Source organism: Dreissena polymorpha, chromosome 3 (genome assembly GCF_020536995.1).
Source record: "Dreissena polymorpha isolate Duluth1 chromosome 3, UMN_Dpol_1.0, whole genome shotgun sequence".
In the NCBI taxonomy this organism is placed as follows: domain Eukaryota; kingdom Metazoa; phylum Mollusca; class Bivalvia; order Myida; family Dreissenidae; genus Dreissena; species Dreissena polymorpha.
Genome location: NC_068357.1, coordinates 132,983,217 through 133,007,809, shown reverse-complemented (window position 1 = coordinate 133,007,809; position 24,593 = coordinate 132,983,217). Strand labels below are relative to the sequence as shown.

The 24,593-nt window shown below is 33.6% G+C and overlaps 1 protein-coding gene across 1 annotated transcript in view; it reads left to right on the top strand.

The window, feature by feature from the left end:
* The window catches only part of LOC127871519 (receptor-type tyrosine-protein phosphatase epsilon-like), a 206,002-nt gene that overhangs the window by 117,974 nt on the left and 63,435 nt on the right, over nt 1-24,593 (top strand). The window lies entirely within an intron of this gene.

Genomic DNA, 24,593 nt, shown 5'->3' with positions numbered 1-24,593 from the left:
CGACTTTGTCTATGCTAAGTCTCAAGATAAATTTCACAAAAATTTGCAAGCGATCTTTTTATGATATAATACAATAACCATTCAACTTTCAAACAGATTTAATCAAATGTTATATATACGCTTCTGTATTTTAATTTGTTAAATGATAATGAACTACTTGGTATAAAATTGGTATTTTTCTGGAGGGGGGAGGGGTTGTTGAATCTGATCCATTTCTAACAACAATGATAAATTTATAGTCTATTACCGGTAATTTGACGCATCTACAAACATCTTTGTATCGGGCCAATATCAGCGTATTTGTGTGATAAATTCGTATTTTAATAACTGGGTAATATACGTGCAAATAACAATAACTAGTATTTCTGTTCGTTGTAATTATACCTTTCGTTCGGTACCTATATTTGCATAAATCTAGCTAAAACATATTTCACATTGTACTAAAATATGTGTTCAATGGAACGATTACGCTACCGTCTTCGAATGTCTTGAATAAAGTATGAGCACATCGAACTATTTTCAGTTAATTGTCAAAAGTGTCCAAGTGGTACCTGAATCGGCTGAAGAACAATCGTCGGGTCCAACATATGGGAATATGGAGACAGTCATGTCGGAAAGTGCGCGTTATCTATTTATAAAAACACATTTAACATGTTGATTGCACTTTCAATAATTATTCTGATATTTTATATGGATAATCTTTATTGTTGTGATGTTGGTTCCGTCATATCTAACGGCGCATATTGTAGACGTTTAGCAGCTTTGTCACATATTTTTTATTATCCAGTAGACGCATACCGACCGCAACTGCAAAAGCGAGGTTCGAACTTCATCCAGCGACTGGGAGCCATTTTCCTTCCGGTATAATTGCTTTATCTTTAGTGTTAAGTTTTGCTTTGAACGATATTTAATTGTATTATTTCATGTAAGAAATCTATGACGCATGAGACGTTATGATTTCATAAAATACTGGTTTCCTTTGAATAACGTTTTCTGTAATAGTCAGATCAATATTTTTAAAGGCTAAACAAAAATAAATATGTTATGTGGTCGGTATATTAACATTACTTGCATTAGTGCAAACAAATAACGCATGACAAACGTTATTTTCCGCTAAAAAGCACAGTTTATAATTAAATTGTTCTCCTTTCCAGTGAATACATATCACTTTATCCCATAGATAGCAAGCATGTAACCGCAACGTACACATAACCTTCAATAATACAGGTACACATCATGATTTGTTTCAGACTGTTGGCAATACGAATGCACTGCTAGTGTGCATGTCACCCACCGACCAACACATGGAAGAGTTCTGGTCCTTAGTCGACGAACATCATGTAACCACGGTAATCAGCCTGGCTTCACCCGGCAGTGCGACATATGAGGTTACGTAGAAAGTACTCATAATACCTTGTAACAATATTATGAATTAGCTACAAGCATTATGTATAAATTAAAATGGTTTCTATAGTATACGTTTTATATACATGCTTCAATTGAATGACCTTTTAGACCTGTCAGTATTTGGGTGCTCGAGGAAGCGGTCGGGTTGGACAGTTTTCTGTCAATTACATTCATGAAAAGAAAAACAAACGCAGTGTGGAAAGAACTTTCTCGTTCAGAGATGAGAATCACGAGGTAAGCATTGATATGACGATACAGGATAATAGTATATAAATATTTGTATCAATAGAACACTTTTTATGAACTTCATTGTATAGATCTGGTACATAAGCTAGTGTATCCGCATATAAATCTGTTCAACATGGTGCATATCATCACTCATGTGTTCCACGTTGAGGGTGTGTTTGCATTTATTGCGCCTGTTTGCACTGTGTGTGCCGTTATCGGTACAATACGGCCATATTGTGTTGCGTTGTTCCACAAACACCAACAAAATAACAAAAGAACAACTAAGAAATTATAGTATACACATAAATGATATTAAAATAAGAGCTGAAATTAGTTTTCTGTAACATTACACGTTTGTCGATGAGCCTCGTTTAATATCATCAGGAGCCAAATTTATACTCGAATATGTGTAAAGCTTAATCATACTGTCTAAACAGGATGAGGACTACCTGACCACAATAAAGCAGTTCCAGTTAACCTCCTGGCTGGAGGTACATGACACACCTTCAGATATGCAGTCATTCCTTGATCTGCTTGAAGAGGTACTGAAGTGGCAGCCTCACCTGTCCGACAAAAGACCAATTCTGATCCATTGCCAGTGAGTTTCATAGTCATATGAATAATATTGACAAGTATGCCTTTGTGACTGCTTAAATGTGTGATCATGCAAATTTATGTATATTAATATGATTATCAAAGAACTTGTATCTATTCATAATTACGCTGCTCTTCGTGTGAACAATTACATTGTTTTACGAAATGATGGTGAAAATGAGTTGACAGCTCGAGAAGTAATATGTGTAGTGATTGTTCGGTGTTGATGTTGTATTCGTTATATTATGCTTAATTATCTGTTAAATTACTATATTATCACCGGTAAGGTTGAGTATGTTTATTTATGCATCTAGAACTGGTTTCATGCGCTGCGGACTAACCGCGTTGGTCCTGAACGAGATACAACGCATCAGAAAAGAAAATGGGCAAATTAACATCGTGGAATCTTTCAAAACTATGAAAACCAGGTGTCGTGATTTGGTTCACAACAAGGTAAATGCAGATATGTTATCGTGTTTGCCTAAACAGGTTTTCGTTTCAATGCTTTAAACTACTTTCATAACTGTTTGCTATTAAAACACGTTTTGTATTTTAAAAAAGTATATATGTATGTGCACGCTTTTTGTTTACCTTCAGACACAGTACAGATTTTGTTATGAAGCCATTTTGACCTACATAACGAACTCGGGAACCTACCAGAACCTGTAAACCAGTCAATGCAGACTTTTGACATACTTCAAAAACATACGCAATGCCATATGTGGAGGAAATGATTCGGAAGTGTGCGTTGTAAATTGATTTAACAAACATGTTCTCATTACTTATTGCATAGATTATTAGTGCATGAATTGTTTTAAAGTAATCACGTTGCGTGCACATATATGTAAATCGTAATGTATGTTATTTTAAAAAAACTTTTAAGAAATTGAAGTGAACAAATCAGATATTATTGAATTTGTCTTTTCTATTTAAATTATCTCGACAATTAAGTATGTTTAACGCGCAAAACCAATATAAAAAAAAGTTATTGGTTCACTAAACCCATTCATAGCAAGTTACATATTTGCATTAATCAACTGTTCATTTTGGGGGCTATAATAAGTTGGGAAATTAAGGATGCCTAGCTACTGTGTTTCTTTGTTATGTGTAAAAATGTTTTGTGCAATGTGTAGAGTCACTTTTGATGCACGTATTAACAAGATTGAGTAACTTCTACACCATTGAATTCTCACAAAACAAAAAAAAGCAACCGATACTTGAAAGCAAAAAAACATATTGCGATCGCATCTTTTGCAAATTATTTTCTCACTTACATATTACACATGCATGGTTTACAGTTGATCGATGTGGGCTATTACATTTTCTTCCCGATTTCGTTTTTTGTCTAAATACAAATTCTATTTTAGATAGGATTGTTTGTTTCAACAACAAAAATTATTCAAGATTAACAGCTTTGTAAATGGGAAACTATCGGTTCTTACTTATTCACAAAGTTGTTCCTATCTTTGCAAATATACGTTTTATTAATCACATACTTTCTTAGTGCTTTATATGCATTACATTTTAATCAGAATTTGTTTTATAAGTAGAGAGTAAATAATATGCAGAAAATAGTTTCTTTTAAATAGGATACGATTTTCGTTAATACATGTACATATCTTTTGTTGTTAAAATGTATCATTGAATACTGCTAAATACAGATTAAACTATGTACATATTCATGTAAAATAACGTCATACTGTTATTACTAAAGACATTATTTGTTTATTAATTCGGCTTAAAAAAACATCATAGATTAGTGACTTTGGGACTATATTTGATGTTTTTTCTCTTGTTCATATTTTAAAATGCGCAAACAATTTATTTATATTTTGTATCGTGTTTAAATATGCATTTATACTTTAAACCGATTCAATACGTTTCTAGATAAAATTAAAGTAATCATAAAAAAAAATGAAACAATGTTCTTTAACTTCTATAAAACGTGTATTAATAACATTCATCCGACTGGAAAGATTGTGTTGTTATATTCAGTATATAAGATAGTCATTTTTTCTAAATGGATTACTCCAATTTGGCAATTATTTGTCTCCTAAGCCAACACTGTGCATTAAGAACAACATTGACAATGAAATTTAAAAATTCTGACATTTACTTTGGATTGGATTAGAAACAATGGTCTTCAATAATGATACAAATCTTCCTGATTTAGATTGATATTTTTTGAAAGATATAGTCTATCTATTAAAATGATTAATGTTTCGTTTTGTATATCAATAAATTTTATAATATGTCATATTAAATATGTAATGACCAACTGGGCAAAACTGTAAGGTATATATAATTTTAATGTTTTAGCATTATACTGTTTAACATGCATACGTTCTATGGTATTGTTGGTTACGGGAAATTACTATCGTGCATAATTATGTGTTGTATTAGTTGATGCTATAGATACGAATAAAGCATACGTACTCGCTAATAAGTGTGCAACGTGTTATGTTTTGATTGATACAACAGTAGTAAAAACAAAAGGGTCATAATAGCCTTCAAAGCCTAACTTGATTATAAGGTTTACCTGAATTAACCCAAATTAAAACAAGGAGTTAATATTTTCAATATAAAAATGCGAACCATGTTTCATCAATAGTGTGTAATAAGTAAGGCATAAGCAAGAGTGTGTTTAAGTGTTTAAAAGATTTGATCCGGTAACTTATTTTTGGACGCATATAACCCAGTTTCGAGCTTGTCCTACAGATCGTCAAGATTACAGTCTAAAAAGTGTTCTCAAGACTGAGTTATGAATGCTGCTTCTTGAGCGGTAAGAATGTTTGTTATTTTAACGGTTGACCTGGTTTTTGGACACACTTGACCCAGATTGCATCATGTTTTAATAAATTGGCAAGATAAACGTATTACCAATGTTCATAACGATTAATTAATTAATGTGGCTTCTAGATTGCTTACAAGTTTTTATCTAGGATTTGTCCTTTTAACTTCGTTGTTTGTCAAACATGACCCTGATTTGACTTTATCACAGGTAATTTTAAGAATCAAATATTAGATTATATTTTGTTCAATACGTATCGAAAGTGATATTGCAAGCGGAAATGTTACATGTTCATACCTCATATACATTTAATGAGATTGACACAGTACGGTGTATATGATTTCTTATATATGAAACAAAAAGATTTTGAAAAACGTCAGTATCAACTGAAATGTTTGGAAACATGAGTAAATCAAACATACTGTAAATGTGAATCGTTTATAACGTAGTTTCGACCGTTTAAACTGACATATGTGTAAGTCTACGCTTATCAAATATATTCAGAGAACTCTACTATCTGCAATCTTTTGTAACAGATACCCCATTTATCAAAAAAACTTTAATTTCAAAGGTGGCATGCTGAATGATGTCACTTTAAATGAAGTAGTACAATCAAATGCGTTTGATGTAGTTCATAGCGTGCAAGTTATTACATTATATGCATGGTGTTAATGCAATTAATATTTTATATAATTCAATTTCAATGAACGGTTACCCATAGTCAAGTCAACCAGTACCCGGTCCGGTGTTATAATGTTAATCGAACTACATTGTTATGCTACAGAAAATAACACGCGACTTAAAATCTCATTTAAAATATCGGATATGTCTTCAAGTACAATGTCACTCACCAGATAGCAACAAAATATTTTTACTTAAATGTGTGCCTTCTGGCTACATGTCCATCATATTTCACAACAGCAACATTCAGCATTTTTGTTGTTTTCCATCAGTTAACAATAAATTATTCATTGATGATGTTTTATCACATTTTTGCACTTTCCATAACAATGTTTTCGATGTTTTCAAGACAATAAGATACACTGCTATAATGCTACAGAAACCGGTCGTCCGGCCGTTTCGCTTCTTTCCAAAACAGCATCTTATATATGATATCGTTGATGGATAACCTTGCATTTTATTTCGTTGTTCTCATGCTATACATGATATGACAGACTTATATAATTCGCGGACTTCGTGGTATATCACTTTGTTCACGGTCAAGTTATATATGCGATAGCACACTTGTTGAATATACGCTTTTCATGATTTAACACACTTACACCACACTTATTCTTATCGCTAGTGCAATAAAGCGTTATCTCCTATATATCAAACACCAATTATTAAAATACATCCGTATCATTAGATTTCGTATAGTTTGAAAACAAAACTTAAGCAAACATACCGTTAATGTGTATCTTTAATAATTGTTTCCAAACGTATAAAGCGGAATTTTTGAAAGTCTACATTGATCACAACTGTACTTAAAAAACATATTATCTGCACTCGTTTGTAACAAATGGCCTGTTTACTGAAATACATTTAGTTTCAAACTTTGCATGCTGAGTTACTAGTATTACACTTTAAGTTTTATACGAAAACGCTCTGTATGTAGTTCATGACGTGAAAGTTATTACTTTCTATGAATGTTGTTCGTGCCATCAATAGTTTATATATTATACTTTATAATTCAATTTCAAGTTACGGCTTCAACATACGCAGGTCAACCAGTTTCTGTGAAAACGCGACTTAAAATCTCGTTAAAAACATACGTATACTCGTATGCATACACGTACTTAACTGTGTGTCTTCGTGCTAAATGCACAGCATTTAACAGCAAAATTCAGCTTTTTTTCAGCAATAAACATTAATATATTGTTTGCTAAAGTTTTATTACACCCGAACATTCGCCACAAAATGCTATCGAAACAATAAGATACCGTGGTGTTTTATTGTGTCTTAAATCCTGTTATGTAACAAATAAAATGGCACATGTTTCAAATTAAAACGAACCATCTCCTAAACATAATGCTTCAGTAACCGGTCTGCTGGTCGGCACGTTTTTTTCTTTCTAAATCAGCATTTAATATATGATATCGCTTATGAATAACCATTCATTTTATTTCGTTGATCTCCAGCTGTACATGAAATGACATACTATAATAATGCGCGGGATTCGTGGCATAACACATTTTCAACTTTATAATTATATAAACGATAGCAAACTTGTAGAATACACGCTTTACATGTTATAACACACTTAAACCATGAACGCTTTACATTATATAACACATTTGCAGCATTGACGCTTGATTTATTAATCAATCTGGCTACATGCACAATTTGCATGCTATAGATAACTTTCACGATGGACGCTTTACGTGTATGTATGTGACATAATTTTAGCATGCACACTATACATAATCTTACGTAAGTGTTGCATTCACGCTTTACATGATATGACACACTTGTAGCACGAACACTATACATAATTTGACGTAATTGTAGCATTCACGCTTTACATGATATGACACACTTGTAGCACGCCCACTATACTAGTACATAATCTGACGTAAGTGTAGCATTCACGCTTTACATGATATGACACACTTATAGCATGAACACTACAATCCAACCTGTCCCAGCGACCACCTTTGAATAGAGACCACCTGTCCATAAAGACCACAACGATTTCCTCCCGAACGATTTCACTATATATTGTACCTGCGAATAAAGCCCACCTGCGAACAAAGACCAAGGACCGCCATTTTACATTCCCAAATGTCCATTTTGATACCTAACAAAGACCACTTCAATCATAACAATCAACGATTTCTTAACTTTCAATAACAAAAATGGCCACCATGACGCTGTGATAGTCACGTGATAAACATCTAGCCAGTAGATTCGTCGGTAGCTATGGAGATATTGGCAAGTGAAAGTTTACTGCACTTGATAGCAGTTGTTTGTTTACTTAACACAAATTGCTAATTGGTAGCCGCCTGCTTCTTTAATGCATTTATCAGTTTGTCGAAAGTGTAAGAAGTTGCCTTTGTATTTTAGTGACTCGTGATTAATGTACTAAATGCCGAAACTATCAAACTAAAGTTTGGGGCTTTCATCAACTCATTAAGGAAATATACGGTTTCGTTACAATTACAATGCCAATTACAAACATTCGTTTTGATATTCATTCCTTAATTAAATTTCTCCGTGATAAGACGTTCAAAGTATATCGATACGGAATTTGTCAGTTCAAGTACAGGTTACGCATGCGCAATTAATTTCCTTCTATATTACATATAAAATAGTTGAAGTTCGATATCAATTTTTACCATGATCAAGCGCATACCCAATATATCATCATACATCATTGGAAAGATTAATGCATAATCTTTTGAAAAAAATGCATGTCATTAAATTCTATACGCGCAAACTCAAAATATTTACCTTAGAATAGGCAAACCGGTTTTGACAGCTGTGCAGACAACCATTTTGGGCTCAAATAGTATGACCTACTTTCAAAGCCGGGAACCATCAACACAAAAAGTAGAGCACAAAAATGGCTTATTTTCTTATTGCTTACAAATATACCTTCAAGTTGATACCAAAACCAACCATTTGCAATGTATTTTACAAATCCTAGGCAGCATGCACTCAACAATGTGTGCTAAGTATCAAACTGACTGCATGTAACCCTAAAAACAGCAGTTCCGGTTTGGGGTTATGTGACCTACATATTCATGTATGTCAATAGTTATTTATACATGATATGATTAATGAAATAAATAATAAAAACATAAGGAAATTGAAATAATAAATATAAAATCAAAACTGTGTTTTCAATCCTTTATGACATACATGCATTAGTATTCAACATAAAAGCAATAGAACACATACATAGATAAGGTACCTGTTAAAATCCTACTAGCATATTTTGCAAAGTTTCAATCGACCCTGCGAATAAAGACCACCTGTGAACAAAGACCACACCGACCAAATCCATTAAGTGGTCTTTATTGACAGGTTAGACTGTATACATAATCTGACTTACAGTAAGTGTAGCATTCACGCTTTACATGATATGACACACTTGTAGCACGCACGCTGTACTCAAAAGTACATACTTGTACCATGCATGCCGTGCTGTATATGCCATTGATGTAGCATGCACGCTTTTCATGATATGATACTCTTGTAGCATGCGCACGTTACATACTATAGCACTTTTAGCATGCACGCTTTACACGGTATGACATACTTGTAGCATGCACACTATACATGATATGGCATACTTGTAGCATGCACACTATACATGATATGACATACTTGTAGCATGCACGCTATTCATAATATGACATACTTGTAGTATACAAGCTATACATGATAATTATGACACTCTTGTAGCATGCATGCTATACATGATCTGACATACTTGTAGCATGCATGCTATACATGATCTGACATACTTGTAGCATGCATGCTATACATGATCTGACATACTTGTAGCATGCATGCTATACATGATATGGCATACTTGTAGCATGCATGCTATACATGATATGACATACTTGTAACAAGCATGCTATACATGATATGACATACTTGTAACATGTACGCTACATATGATTGGAAACTCTTTATCATGCACGCTATACACGATATAGACAGATTATACAGTGGGGTTAGGGATTTTGTTACGCAAATAAGGGGTTGCTTAGGGATGAATATTTTGGGGGATTAATCTCTAACAATCCGTTTTTTAAGGAATTAATCCCTCACAATCCCTTGTAGGAATTTTTTGGGTTGAAAACGGATTATTTGGGATTGTTTGGGATGCTAGCACATGCGTGCGGCTTAAAAGGCGGAGTTTAGAATGTGAGCTTTTGCTATGACTGAGCATGCGCAGTACTTAAATGTATTAAAGCGACGATCTATAAATAAACAAAGATTGGAAACATCAATTCGGACCAATAATAAGTATGCGGAATGCGCGCAACGAAAACGAAATCAATATCACGTGACATCAATCGAGCAGACGCTAGTCTCACTGTTATCTGGCGTTATCATTCGCTACTGCAGCGTGTCTGCCCGCTTGATTTCAAAACACAACATTTCATTACTTCGCACAATAGAACTGAAAACATTTTAATCATGAACAATTTTCGATATTTGAAGCAGCGTTGATAAATTTAACGTGATTTTAAATAAAACATAATAGATTTGAAACCGTATCAGTCTCTGAACCACTATTAAGTAATGAAACGTAAAAATGGTATTTAAGGCCGAGTTAGTTTTTTTTACAAGTACACCTTTAAATTGCCTTAAACTTAATTATTTCTTTCTGGAACTAATGATTTAAGAATAAATATAAGAGTGATCTCAAAATCTCCAGTCTTTAACTTTGCATGTTTTTCTTACTGAAAAGTACATATCCGCCTTTGCCTAAAACTTTCATATTTCAAAATTAACATTCTATGTTAAAACAATTAGATTCAATATTAAAAGCTATGACCGAAAATAAAAAGATATATTTCTGTATTAAATTTTACAAATAAAGTGTTTATTTTAGAATAAACTTTACAACAGGAAACAAATATATTGATTTTAGTTTCGTTTATAACGTAAAAATAATATTAGCAAAAAATAAACATTTTGAATACACTACTTTTCAAGGGATAAGATGATTAAAATCTCGTCGCCGTGCGAGAACATCCAATAACACTAATCTTTTTTTATTTATAAATCTTTAATCATCATCACACTTTTTAGTGCAAACATTTGCTGTAAACAATTTGCTCATAGTTTATCATCATCATCCTATTAACATCATTATCACTATCGTTTTCAAATAATAACCCAAATACAAAATAGGAGTGATTGATTGTATTTGACAGGACTTAACAATGCAAATGCAAACAAAAACTATTATTCTGACGCATGTATATGTTCCATTTTCAACGGAGATCGACCTCAATGGCGCCGCTCAGTTGATGAATCTCGAGACGACTTTAAACGGGGTAACATCCTTGCTCAGATGTCTAAAGAACCGAAACGATAATATGTATTGATGAAGGGCATTTACTTATGAATACTTAACACGCACAAGTATGGCATGTAAAAAGTACAAATATATTTATAACAATTCGGCGGAAAGTATATAACTAAAATCATGAGTTAAGCCCAAGTCTCACTATTGCTGGTAGAGCCCCGGTCCATCCCGGTTTGCTATCGCCGGTCGACCGGCGAGAACCGGGATGATTAATATAAATTATTTAACGCGGTCACACTATTTCACGTGTGCCGCCCCCGTTGAAGCCGGTCAACAGCCCGGCAGAGTCCCGTTCAACCCCGGACTGGCTACTGTTCATCCCGGTTAAGCCCCGGCAGAGCCCCGGTTGTCGCCGGGTATGCCCCGGTTGAGCCCCGGTGAAAGCGGACAGCGTCCCGGTAGAGCCAAGACAGCGTCACGGCAGAGCCCCGGTATACCGTAACTCCGCCGGCACTCACCGGGGCTATACCGGCATTAGACCCCATCAACGCTACGGCAACGCCCCGGTTTAAACCCCGGTCGTCGCCAGTAATACCCCGGTGGAGCCCCGGTGAATGCCGGTTAACTTATGCACGGTTGCTATACCAGGACTATGCCGGCATTCACCAGGGCGTTGCCGTAGCTATGACGAGGTCCGCATGGGCCCCAGTGGAGCTCCGATGCCATCCCGTTTGTTCCCGTTGCCACGCCGGTCCTTGCCGGAGACTCCCGGTTCATCCCGGAGGTATTTAACATTTTAAAACTTTCTCGTTGAAGCCCCGGTTCAACCCGTTAGAGCCCCTGTTCATCCCGGTAGATGCCAAAGGCACCGGGGCTCCGCCGGCGACATAGTGAGACTGGGCCTTTACAGTTTGAATAAACTGATCCCCGCCGATGCCCAACGTGCACACGGGACGCCCCCAACGGCCATCAATCACGTTGAGTTGCTTAAATATGATAAATTTAGAATTGTGAAACATTAATTTGTTTAAAGAAGCTGCTATAATCTGCAAAATTCATCCACCACCACCAATGAAGAGAACTGTACATGACTTCACGTACACCCCATACAATAATCGGAAATAATGAATGATTCAGGTAAAAGCGCGAACGGGATACGCAACCTTAACTGCATATGACGAAACAATTTTAACAGCTATACTTAACCGACGTCAACATCTTATCAGTTACACCATAACGAAATAATAAGTTATCGTAAAATAATCATAATATTTTAAAATTAAACGTTTATTACGTAAGCAAACAAACAAGTATAATACTGACATTTAAACATATGGTTGTTACTGGTTGAGTCGTGGGTTCTGTTTGATTCGTGGGTATAGAAATCGCGTGAAATCTCGCGATAGAACGTTCGCACATGATGCAGTTCGTTACGGAAAAATGTTTTGACACGGTCACCATTTTTTCCGATCAAAAATGCGTCAAAAACAAGTAAATAGTGTAATTCATCACAACTTGATAGGTCCTTATGAAGTATTTCCTCATTTATGTATTGTTCATATAGTGTTTCAAAGTAACACAAAATTGTTTATTTAAGAGTATTTACCATGCTACATCGTCTGTTGACATTTTTTCACAAGAAATTAACCTGTCCTGCAAGGTCAGTTTAAAGGCTATTTATAGTATGCAAATCTTGAAATTCTGGCAGCCAATCAGAACCCACGAATCAACCGGAAGCTTATTTTCATGATGGTAGTTTGACACTATTAACACAGTCGATTATTTTGATGTTTAAAGACTATAAACATTTGGAAAAAAGCAACACATCTTAAAGAAGAAAGGTTAATAAATATTTTTATTATGATTCATGGTCATATATTTATAAAATATTTGTGATGTAACAACTTTATGAAAATTACCCACGACTCAACCAGACGATAGCATACCAAGATTTCAATAATTATGCTGGAAGTTCTCTCCAGGAAGTGTGACAATATACAATACATATAAACAATATGAATTAAAAAAATAATCAAAATAATCAAGAAAACTTAGCTGCTTCAGACTGAAATGAAAATACACCCTTAGACTTGTTATGTTAATAAATCGACATACCGGTTCGGAATCCATTTTAAACTTATTGGCGGGTGCACAAAGCAGCGGATAAGCCAGGTTAAAAATAGATTTTACATCCGGTGATGCGAAATTTGACACTCGACGCATATATACACGTCGCGCTTGGTTACAGAAAAATTCCCACGCACGGATTTCAGCCGTCTTTGTTTACAACCAATTAAGTGCACGAGTACTGGAATTGGTATAGCGTTTTTAAAGGCGTATGTCCAGGCGTGTGCCGGGAAAACAGGGCTTAATGTATTTTTTTATTCAGCTCTATAATATTTATATCATTTATATCAAATATGTATGAAACAATGTCGGTGAACATTAATCCGGTGTTAATTTTTGAAAATATTGAGGCGTTCACTAATTATGGATATAAAACGGAGCATTAATCCGAATATAAAAAAACACAGGGTGTATTTCATATTAGTTCGGAGACATGACTCCCAAATGACCAACAATTTAGATTGAGCAATATAAAACACTAGGTATTTGTCAAGATCCATAAGAGTCAAAAACATACGTGGCGTAAGAGAGCAATCGTGCGCAGTGAGACTTGCTCATGTAGAATTGAACCTCTAATTCGAAATAATTTCATGTCTATGAACTAATATGCAGTTTGTCGGCAGGTTTTTTGTATATAATTCTATAGTAAAATGATTAATACCGTCGAACGTCTTATATTACACACACTAAATGTTGGCGTTAAGTACGCGATAAAACATATAAGAATAACAAATAATAATATAACAATTAATATAAAATATAACTATGGATTTCCTCAATTGAATATGCTTTCCAAAATATTCGCACCAATGCGGAATTTATTCAAGACAGTTAATTCACATAAAACCTTATAACATAGGAGAGAGCTGTTTATCATTTGGAAGTCAGGTCCCAAAATGTGTTTTAAATGGATCTTAGTTCCAAAAAGCGGGGTTAATGCGTTTTAATTCGGAAATAAATGAATTCAAAGACATCAAACGCGTCGAGATAATAAAATAATCTTGATTTATGTTATAAAGACGTGCAAATCAGTATATGTTTAATGAAAATTACAAGGCAATTGATGCAAACAATGGGAAAGTATTGACCAACTGAGAAAAAAATACGTCTGATTACGACTCATGCATTGCAGTATATGTATTTTTAAAGTGCCATCCTACGATATTTGACAAGTACGTTTTAAAAATTATTGGTGAGGCGGGGAAGGTGGAGGCGGGCGTATATTAATAACCCGATACGGTAAATACATGGATTAATTACAAATGAAATGAAAATAAATGAAATTTAATTTTATTTAAAAAATATTTAATTTAAAATTAATGTTGTTTGCTTGATAATTTTATGTAATGCTTGTTGATACCAATGTATTTATGAGAAAAATAATGTTGCACGTTCTGTGTTAGTCTTATACACACAAAACAGTTACAGGTTTCTCTGCTGAATATCTGCACCCCCTGTACGTCGATAATCCAAACTGTGTAGGATAATTTAAACTGAAGAAAACAATGGCGACATAAATTAAGACTGCAGTCATTTATTTCTAAGAACACGTTATTTTAAGGTAAGTTATGACATATTAACGTTTCTTTTTGATAAAATGTTATTTGCCGGATACAATGCGCTAATAAACCCATAACAATTAAAAACAATTACGTCGGAATTAAATGAAAATGTTTAAAAATCTGGAAAAAGTTAATAAAATTGTCGAAAGTTTTAGGCCAAAATCAATTATTATCGAATGCTTTTTAATGTTTTAATGCTTGGACCTATGTATAAACCTTTCATATATGTATGTACAAAATTTGATAAGCGTAAATGCTCGAATACGTAATATACACGTATTTGTTTGGGACAAGATTATACACATTAGATAATGACCTAACTAGTGTATGGATAATTCCAAACTTACATTAGAAAGTCGATGGATAATGACCAAACTGCAAGATGTCTTTATGTAAAGATCTATGTAAAATGAACACTCTGGTAAAATATTTCGAGATTTATTAAATTGCTGACAACAAAAGCATTTTAGCACATTGTTAAACAATCATACTTTGTTTTCTTTTCATGTAAAACAGAAGAAAATGGAAAACTACAGATGTCACCATAAGTCCCCTCCGGTGAAACAGGTTGGGGACAATAAGCATTTTCATACGAATGCGTCTATCAGTCTGGTCCTACTACGTAGCGAAATAAAGCCAATACTATGTGCCCAAGCCACGGCTCTAAAACTACTTGCCGCCAGTTCAAAGGAGCGAATCGACGGTATTTTCCTATATAATAAAATAACAAATATTCAAAATTACAAAAAGTGCAAATTGTATTAACATAAAATCGGAAGAAACAATACGTAATTGATGAAACAAGAAAGAAAAATAGTATTCCCGCCAAAGTTTCAATAGGGTTCAAAGTCATTCCATATAGAACTCGCAATCTGTCTATGCTAAAATACCGTTAAAAGTCGTTTATCGTCAGTGAGAATGCGCATAGCGGGGTACTTAAAAATTCACTCGTAAATATTGTACTACTACTTCAATTTTCCCGCGCCGGCGAATAGGGTCACGGGGAAAACGTTTATTATTATTAAAATACATGAACATAATTAAATTTTACAGAAGATTTTTAACATCTATGTCTGTGTATTGAGAAATAATTTAATATGTTCTGTTCGACGTGTAAATATATTTCGCAAAGTAAAATGCTATACTAGCCGTCGATATGCCCCTTAAATATTTGTGTACCATCTGATGCAAACTTTCTGATATAATTTATAATTAATCAGATCAGTAATGCCTCAAATAATATTCGAAACCTCTAATTAATACGGTGACAAATACATAAATCAGCGAGACAAGTGCCACTTTAACCTGCAGCTTCGACTCGAATCCCTTTACATCAAGTGATTAAATTATAAGTAGGGACATTTTTAAATTTCTATGCTTTTCTTGCTATCCAAAATGACATGGAACACGTGTTATTGCATCTCTATGTAGGTGGAATGCAAATCTCGCATGCTTATTTTGCTTCTAATCTCAATTGTATATATATGCAAGTTCCGTTGCAATTGATTTCACTAATAACAAATAAATGAATGTTGATGTTCGTTGAAAGTATTTTTTATATTCCATTATACACATCGTGTGAGTTTTTTTATTATAAATAGTTGTTTTCAAAGAATAATATCCAACCTGTCTTTGGAAAACATATTCAATACATCGCAGTTTGTTAATTATCCATTTTGAGTTTGGTTATTATCCACAGAAATTTTCATATCAGTTTGGATTTATTCATCAACTTGTATACCCGTCTTGCAATCACATGATTTTAACACAGAAACACACTAGCTGTTGAAAGTAAAAAATTTAAGGACATTCCTGATATAATTTGGCATATCTCTGTTACAGTTTCGTTCGCTCTTTTGTCAATTAACGCGTAAATAATTCAACACATAGGTCGCATTTCATGAAAACTAGCATTTTCCGAAGACAAATGTATCGTTTTTTACTAGAAAACTATTAAATCATTGCAAACCTCAAAACGCATGTGTGTGTCAGACATTCATTATCACACGTGTACAACAATTACGCCCTTTTAGTTACTAAATTAGCAGAAATGTTAAATAATCACCTACCTTTCAGTTTCATTTTCGGCCGACATTTTTTTCTTCAGTTTAAATTATCCAACTGAGTTTGGATTATCGACGTACAGGGGGTGATCTGCTGAAATTCTACATTTAAATTGAGATAAACTTTGAAATATTTCAGGCCGTGGTAAACTTTCTTATTGAACAGTTCATGTATTCCTTTGTCATAATCTGAAATTGTTAGTATGTTTCTAAATCAAGTATCAATTTGAAATTAATACAAAAAGTTTTAAACTATAGGTTGAATAAAAAATGATTTATTGATATTTAACTGTCCCGGCGATGTTCTCTCTATCCCTAAACGAATCTATTTCTTAATAAACTTTTCCAAATAAAATTTATAATTTTAAGATTGAACTGCAAACAGAAAACACATATTTATTATGCTTTCACTTATTATTGATGCATAATATATGAAAGACATTTTGAATTCAAATCTGTGATATAGGCTCATACGCATTCTTTTCAATTTGGATGTCCCCATTTTTTATTTAAAGCGTTTACTGGTATGCTTGTGACACCAAATGCCGGCGCATGTGTAGACAGGATTATAACTCTAAGATGCGTAATCTTTATCACTTGACTGAAATATAGGTTGCCGCAATGACACGAATCTTTGTTGCAGCACGGCAAATATTACGTAAAATCCAACTTGTGCCGTACTGCCCGGGTGATCGAGAAAGAAATAATTGATCCAAATAGACCAGTGCGTGATGGCCAATGAAACATTAATGTGCACTGGTGTTCAAATAATAAATTAATAAATTGTATTCTGCATAAAACCGACACAATTAAAACCTCATCTAAAAATAGATGTCTACGCCCCGCCTACTCTTTGAAAGTACATCAAATACAGAATATACAAACCAGTACTTCAAAACACGTAGCAAACCTGAACCTGCTGATGCCAAAACAAATTTGCAAAGTGATCAACAAAAATACTTGAATGCCAAATGCCGCCAAGAGATGAGCTATGCCGAGGCCGTGAAGGTGGGCAAACAAGTAAACCAGACAAACATCTCGAATCAACAACCACCAATTTCAAACCAGATCATCAATCAGCTGATCACAACCTTGGAAGCACTAAAAGGAACAGACGGTTTATACGTATCACCAATAGACACCAATGGCGGTAACAAAAGAAATTAAAAAAGAAGTGGAAAGGGGACAGAAAACAGTGTTAAATATTTCCAACAAAGTAATCAACAACACAGAATATAGACTTTTTGGGAAAAGTTTGAAGTTCTGCCCCATACCTAAAACTATTGATACAGTTCAGCTTAAAAAAGATGTGTTTGAATTTACTAGGAAATTAAGACTAAAGGAATAGTTCGCAAGCTGTGAAGACACCCTATAGAAGATGAACAGATATCCGAAGACCAAGACTGCAAATACCAAACAAAAGGAAACTCCACATTTATTCCACCCGCTGGGCGAGTTACAGTATTAGACTTTCACATAGATGCCATTACACATGAAATCTTAATTTCCAAGCGCAATTTGAACATTTAGTCAAATCTTTCACAAGAAGACCACGTAGCTTTGAAATCTTTAAGCCAAGATGACAGTATTGTGATTAAAAAATCTGACAAAGGATCCAAAGTTGTAATAATGAACAGAGAAGATTGAATTGCTGAGACCCAACGACAAATCAACAACAGCACATACTGCGAGGTAATATGTGAGAATCCACATTAACAGTTTCAAAAAGATATAGAATATGTCATAAAAACTATTGATTGTCATGAAATTTATGTTAAAAATATTTACCCATCAAAAGACAGCCGTACATCGCTATTTTATTTATTGCCTATAATTCATAAATTGCATGATACTAAACTACCATGAGGCTTTCCAGGTAGACCAATTATATCAGCCTATAATAGTTTAACTAAACATATTTCATTAATTTACATATCGACAATATTTCAAAGCCTTACATAGCATGTTTACCATCTTATGTACATTTCTGATTTTATTAAGAGATTAAATTGTTTGCAACACTTAACAACCGAATCGTACTTAGTAACATTAGATGTATCCTCACTATAGAGTAATATCCCTCATGGTGATGGTATAAAAGCATGTTACTATTTTTTACGAAAAAAAATCTTTATCTTGTATCACTTCTGTATCAGAACTTATAAAATTACTTTTAACCAAAAATCATTTTCAATTTTATGATGTTAATTATTTGCAAGTATTAGGCACTGCCATGGGTACAAAAATGGAATCTAGTTATGCATCATTATTTATGGGCCAATTAGGCGAAAAGTTGCGAAAGTGACCGAAACGTTGAGTAAATTGAAAATTAAAAAAACAATGAAGTTGTTTCTCTGTTACCTAGGTGCCAAAAAATCATTTACAAAATGAAAGACATTAAAGAATAATGATGAAGTACAGAAAGTGCCATTTCTGTAAATGAATGTTAATTTTAACCTATCTATTACACAGAATTATATCAGTTGTGCTATTGGATTATTCCATCATGCTGGAGATTAGTTTATGCAGCCAATTAGGTGCGGTCATGCATTGACAACTGCTCTGTACCTAATTGATCAAATGACCTGGTTATTATGATCCTTTTAAAACATGTATGCTTTACATGTATTTGATATTCAGTGATATAGGAGTACCACATCACTTATATTGATATAGATGTGTAAATAATATGAAAACATTAATAACTAAAATATCAGAAATGTAACTTATTTGCTGCAATTATTAATTAGTAGCCCAATTAAAATTTTAAAGACATATATTTGATACTTTTTTATAAAATAATAATAGCTTTGTTTTTACAATTGAATGTAGGTTTTTCCCACAGTGTGCACATTTGTTTTTGTGAACACTGAACTTGACATGACGTTACTTGAGTTTATGTTAATTCGCAAAGTGCGGTCGTGGTGATAAATGGTATTGGACGCTGAAAAGAATTTCACAAGATTTGTGAAGCGATATCCCTGGATCGTAGGCTTTCGCTTTTACAGGATCATTTAAAAGGAATATTTTTATATAAGTTAAATTGTATGTGTTTATATATAATTATAATACATCTCATTGTACATTCACTCCGTTTATAACAAGTCATCGTATGTATGCACTATCTGTGTGTGAAAATGTATAGTTGAAAATCCTTCAGGAATATAATTTACCTTTTTCTTGTTAAAGTTGTTGTTTTTAAATTGCCGTGGTTGCGATCCATAATATATGGGTACATGTACAATCTATGTGTCATGCATAAAAAGTCAATAATGCAATAAATATTGAACAAATAAACACGCAAACATAAGTTAAATATATGGACACAGTTTACACATTTGTAGTAGTATTGACATTGATGGTAATGTAAAATTTACTGACACGCAAAATTTAAACATATGTTTGCTGGTAAAACTACCCAAATAACCTGTAATGTACACTGTAAATGCAACTATAAAACACATTATATACATAATAGATAACGGCGTGTATAGAGCATCATGAATTATATGTGGTATTTGAATCATAATACAAATGAACGTTACTATGAAATCAGTCCAACACAATAATTCTGCTAGTAAAAATAATAATTCAACTATACGGATAAACAATCAATCCACCATCTAAAATGAGCAAACGTCGCAGCTGTCATGTCCATAATATAATCATATTATAAAGAAATGCATGCTCATTAATGTTTCTGCATTGCATAGTGTGTCATCAGTTGTTGCTTAAATCTTGTTTTATTTCCAAAAAAATTATAAATTCCTGAAAATCGTAAAAAATGTATCTTTATTTACTATTTCGTATAATGTTGTGTTTTTATTTGACGAAGGGCATACTAATATTCATGGGTGGTCTGCATGCACGCCGTGCATATTAATATACATTTTATATGAAATTTTATATTAATATATATGCATAACTGCTATTTTCCAATTGTTTATACAAATTATAAATTGATGAACTAATCATTACAAAATAGTAAAATGAAGCATTCTATATGAATATAAACATTTTTTGACGTAATCGTTAAAGGCAGATACGACGCTCTACTGACTGTTCAATATAGACTAATCACATGTTCATTTTTTTAAAGTAATCTCTTTTTATCTAAATATTATTATGTATTTTGTAGGAATTGGGAAGTAAACTGGGAAGATAAAAACATCATTTTGACCGGCGATTTGAACTTCCACCTTAATGATCCGTCTGATAAAGATACTCATACAAACGTGCTTCACAAAGAACACAATTTATAACCGTGAGACCGACTTGCCCGTGATACACAGATGAGCTTCATGACGCTTAACATATCAAACGAGATTTGGAAAGAAAATGGCTAAAATCGAGACTCATTATTGATCATGAAATTTCTAGAAACCACTGCGCTAAAATGAACAAAATTTTGAAAAAAGCACGTGTAGATTTTTATTCAAATTAAGTAGCATCTTTTGGCCTCGATCAAAAGAGCATGCACAAAATTACAAATCCCTTACTAGATGGCTCATCTGAAAAAGCTCTCCCGATGAGTTAGCACAATATTTCAATGATTTTTGCATAGCTAAAGTTGAAGGTATCAGAAAAGATATTTATGAACATGCCTTATCTCATTCAAATTCAAAACAAAGTAATGAGAATAACACAACAGCAGAAACATGCAGTTTGACACATTTCCGTCCGACAACTGAGGAATCAAGTGTGCCAAGATCCTTTAAAACATCACGTATAAGACCTTTATTGAAAAAGCTAACCTTAGATAAAGAAACACTACAAAACTATGGCCCGGTTTCGAATATGTGATATGTTTCAAAATTATTAGAGAAAGTTGTCAGCAAAAGAATTGATGAACATTCAACAGTAAAAAAAATTGAATAACGAAAACCAGTCTACATACAGGAAGTTTCAATCAACCGAAACAGCTTTGTTGATAGTTCAAAACTACGTCCTACAATCATTATATAAGACAAATGTCACTGTCTTTGTTATGCTGGATCTCTCTGTCGCTTTCGACACCATCGACCAAAAAACCCTTTTAAACTGCCTCGAACAACAGTTTGGCTTTGCTGCTACCTTTCCTTCGAACCCACCGATGGAGCAGCCCAAAACGAAGCACTTAATCGAGTTGAAAAGTGCCTCCAAGATATCATCTCGTGGATGAATACAAATATGCTCAAACTTAACACCGAAAACAACGAAGTCATAGTATTTTCAAGTCAAAACATCGCAGTACGTAGACGGGTAAACTGTTAAAGTAGGGGACTCGACTATTAAATCATCGCAATACGTTCGAAATCTCGGTGCTTGGTTTGATATAAGAATGAATATGGAACAACATATTAATGCAATAAGTAGACCATGTTTCGTTCAAAATAGGCGACATCAGGCAATTATCTTACACCAAATGCCACAAAATCCTTGGTCAATTCACTTGTTACATCTCGGTAAGACTATTGCAATGCACTGCTATATGGAACACACAAATCGCTTACAAGAAACTGCAAAATGTTCAAAACACTGCGGCGCGTGTTTTCACAAGAACATCCCGCTATAATCATACAACACCGATCCTATAGGAATTACACTGGCCCCCAGTAAAAAAAAGAATTCACTTCAAAATACTTACCAATGCGTTCAAAGTCTTAAATGGACAATCGCCTGTATATCTGAAAAACCAACTTGAAGTTTACGAACCAAGGCGAAAATTAAGATCAAAGAACAAAGCGACCTTATTAGTGATTTCAACGAAGATTCATTCAGTAGCATACGGAAAGCTAAGTTTCATGTATTTTTCTTCCATACTCTGGAACTCACTTCCATCAAACATGCGAGGTTCTTCAACACCGAATTCCTTCAAAAAGGCACTGAAAACTCACCTCTTCCTCCAATCTTATGCAACATAAGCAGTGGTTTATTCAACTAATTATATAACATTTCAATCGGTGTGAACTGGAATTAATCCTTTTAAAGGAAGTATACTTATTCTTTTGGGGGTTTGTGGACTTGTGGTAATGGTATCCTGACGTTACCATTGTCTCTGTTTTGTCTTGCTGATCTTTCTAATATATGATTTATGTGCATGATTTTACGTAATACTTATAGTTTAAGTTTTAGATTTTATTGTATCATTAATTGTCTTATAGCTTTACACATTGAGTAGTTTTTATAGTGTCTTGTTGATCTTTCAAATCTATGGTTACTGTACATGTTTTTTTACGTAGTACTAATAGTATAAGTATAATAGAGTAGTTTCATAGTATAATTGAGTAGTTTTGATCGATTTCTTACGAAACAGTGTTGCAAAATGTATTCGTATCTGCGATACGTCAAATGTTCTTATGTGAAGCGCCTTTGAACGTGCACTCTTGCATGGAAAGGGCGCTATATAAATCCGATATAATAATAATATAATAATAATAATAAACTGGTGTTGAATATAACATTAACGTAACCAGCTCCCTTTTGATATCCATTTTATAAATCGTGTTTTTAAACTTTTCAAATTTGCTTTCAAAAACCTGTGTCCTATAAAATGATTGCATATTGTTTGATGCGAGTTGATGTTATTACCGTTACTTTTTTATGTTAACAATGTGAAGTCAAGAGATAAATTAAAGCCTAAAATGCTCGAACCAATAAAACAACGAATTTAACCCATGGTAAAAACTGTTATTCTTATCGTCAGAAAAAAACACATAACGAGATTAAAGCACATTTCAGTGAAAGTTAGACGCATACTCAACTTCCTAAAACGGTAATCACTCCAAACACTCAGGGCATAATGATAAACAAAATTCCATAAATATTCGCAAGATTTATAAGGGTTGTAAAATCCCCTTCCATTAGGAAGAACATTATCTGTGTTTGCACCTCGCATCAAATATTTGTTTTTGTATTATCGTCGGCCTTCGGTAAATATCCCACTTGAATCTGTCTTCCTCTATCTCAGTTTGAAGTTTTATTTCTAAATTAATAGGCCTTTAAACACCGCCAATCTATACATGCGTTGGTATTTTGAGTATCCTGATAAATGTTCCCACTTATGAATAAACACACTTATGTTACTATCAGATACGAAGGTGTGTGAAGATCGGAAAACAAAAATTGTAATAAGCGTATCAAGCTTGTACAAATATCGTGCTAGCTCTGAAATATCGGGCTAAGCTGAATTTCAAGCAAGTACTGACATCTACATTTACATATGAAAAGCGATTTTATAGCTGATGCGAATATCATATAGCTTTTTAATTAATATTCAAACTTGAACTACTAATATATAGAACTACGTTTCATGTTAAGCGAGTACTGAAATAGACATCCTAAGGCAAAACGAGGATATTGAGCTGGTGTGAATATCGAGCAAGCTCTGAGATCGGAATTAAAATATAAACGGATAATATTCAGCTGAGTCATTGTCGATATACAACTGACATCCATATTGAAATTTCAAACACGAATATGGAGCTCATGCAAATATCGTCCAAGCACTGAGATCGAAATTCGTATATGAACCGCGAATATCGAGCTAGATTGAATTTCGAGCCAGTACTCAAATTCAAAGATGAGACGACGATATCTAGCTGGTGCGAATATCGTGCTTGCTCTAAGATATGAATTTTAACATGAACTAGGTTGAATGCCGAGCCAGAACTGACATCGAAATTCAAAGGTGAAACGCGAAAATCGAACTGATGTGAATATCGTTTTCGCTCTTAGTTTGAAATGCAGCTGATTTTAACTTTGTTATAATTTTTCACAGAATTGTTATTTTTTTGAAAAGAAAAATCTGGTATAATCCCCCTTCTATAAACAGTATACTTTAATTC